The sequence below is a fragment of the Mus pahari genome, chromosome 1 (assembly GCF_900095145.1).
Source record: "Mus pahari chromosome 1, PAHARI_EIJ_v1.1, whole genome shotgun sequence".
Classification (NCBI taxonomy): domain Eukaryota; kingdom Metazoa; phylum Chordata; class Mammalia; order Rodentia; family Muridae; genus Mus; species Mus pahari.
Genome location: NC_034590.1, coordinates 102,613,935 through 102,615,965, shown reverse-complemented (window position 1 = coordinate 102,615,965; position 2,031 = coordinate 102,613,935). Strand labels below are relative to the sequence as shown.

The 2,031-nt window shown below is 43.4% G+C and overlaps 1 pseudogene; it reads left to right on the top strand.

The window, feature by feature from the left end:
* Positions 1-239: 239 nt before the first annotated feature.
* LOC110327031 lies at positions 240-488 on the top strand (annotated as a pseudogene).
* The last annotated feature ends 1,543 nt before the right edge of the window (positions 489-2,031 follow it).

The window sequence follows — 2,031 nt, the reverse complement described above, 5'->3', positions numbered from 1 at the left end:
GTTTTTCGAGACAGGGTTTCTCTGTGTAACCCGAACTCAGAAATCTGCCTGCCTCTGCCTCCCAAGTGCTGGGATTAAAGGCCTGCGCCACCACTGCCTGGCTGATGAGCACTTTTTATATTGAGCCTTAAAAAAGCCAGGACCATAAAAAGACAGCTGGTGGTGTGAACTGGGGAAGGGGCTCACAATGAGTACACTTAGATTTGACTTTGTTCTTCTTTTTCAACTGTAAAAGTAACATGCGTTAGTTTTCTTTTTATTAAAAATTGCTGGCGGCCAGCTCGTTCCTTTTTCCTCGTTGGGCGTCTGAAGGCAAGACGAGTCGCCAGCAGCTCTACTGGAGTCACCCATGGACGTTCGGCCAGTATTCTCGCTCTTGCCGTGACTGCTCTAACCGTCATGGTCTGATCCGTAAATACGGGCTGAACTTGTGCTGTCAGTGCTTCCGTCAGTACACTGAAGACATAGGCTTCATTAGGTTGAACTAAGCAACCTTGAATGGATTATTTGACTGTCTACCCAGTGAAACCAATCATGCTAGTCTTTGTGCACAAAGAATAAAAATGTGAAGACCTTTAAAAAAAAAGTTGCTGGCAAGATGGCAACTGTATGGAAGGCTGATAGACTGAATTCACAATTCCTGGTACTCATATGGTGAAAAGAGAGAACTGACACTTGCAGGTTGTAGGCTGACCTCCACAAGCAGAACAAGTGTGCTCACATGCACACACACACACACACACACACACACACACACACACAGGTGCGCATGCACACACTGCCCCAAACACAAGAGTAATATATTCCTTTAAAACTCAAGAAGCATATAAAGTAAAAGAAAAGAAAAAGACAGTTACTTCTCAGTTCTTCCAATCTCACTTCCCAGAGTATGATGGAATCCACTTGAGAATTTGTTGTTATTATTATTATATCCTTTAAATTTTGTTGTTTCTTGGCTGGGTGTGATGGATGGGTCATGTCATGTCTATGGTATAAGCACTCAGACAGGAGGATCTCAAATTTGAGGTCACCTTGACATGGTTATATAGTGAGTCGGAGGTCAGTCTTGCCTGGATAGTGAGACCTTGTCCTCCCCCCATCCTCCCCCCCCCCACTTTTTTTGTCTGAGGCAAAGTTACTGTCTTGGCTTTCAGGTTATAGCCCTGGAGGTCCTGAAACTCGATCTGCAGTTCAGACCAGCCTCGAACTCACAAAGATCCACCTGTCTCTGCCTCCCAAGCACTAGGATTAAAAGCATGAGCTACCCCCACCGTCACCACCCGCCAGAGACCACGTCTACAAACAAACAAACAGGCGGGGGCGGGGGCGGGGGCGGGGGCGGGGGCGGGGGCGGAGGCGGAGGCGGAGGCGGAGGCAGCCAGATCTCTATGAGGCTAGCCGACAGTCAGAGCTACACAGTGAAACCCTGTTTTGAAAACACAAAACAGGGTTGGAGAGATGGCTCCAAGGCGAAGAGTTCAATTCCCAACAATCACATGGTGGGTCATAACCATCTATAATGGGATCTGATGCCCTCTTCTGGTGTGTCTGAAGACAGAAACACTGTACTCATATACATAAATAAGTCTTAAAAAAAAAAGAAAAGAAAGAAAATGTAAAACAGCAACAAACAGGGGAAAAAATTGCTTATGGTCAGCAAGATGGTTCAGCAGGTAAAGGTGACTGTCACCAAGCCTGACTCCTGGGACCCACATAGAAGGAAAGACCAGGCTCCTAGAAATTGTCATCTGATCTACACACACACACACACACACACACTAATGTAACAAAATCTAATAAAATCTAATTGTTTATGATTACAAAACTGGTATGTATTTGTCTCAAAAATAGAGGCAAACACACAAGAATACATAAGTTTAATTCTAACTCAATGTCCTTGATATATATATATATATATATATATATATATATATATATATATATATATTCTGTACATATGCACAGGAACCAGAGTTGAGAGTTTGATTATTGTTCAAAGTTCTAATATGTATTTCTTTTGTAAATTTTATG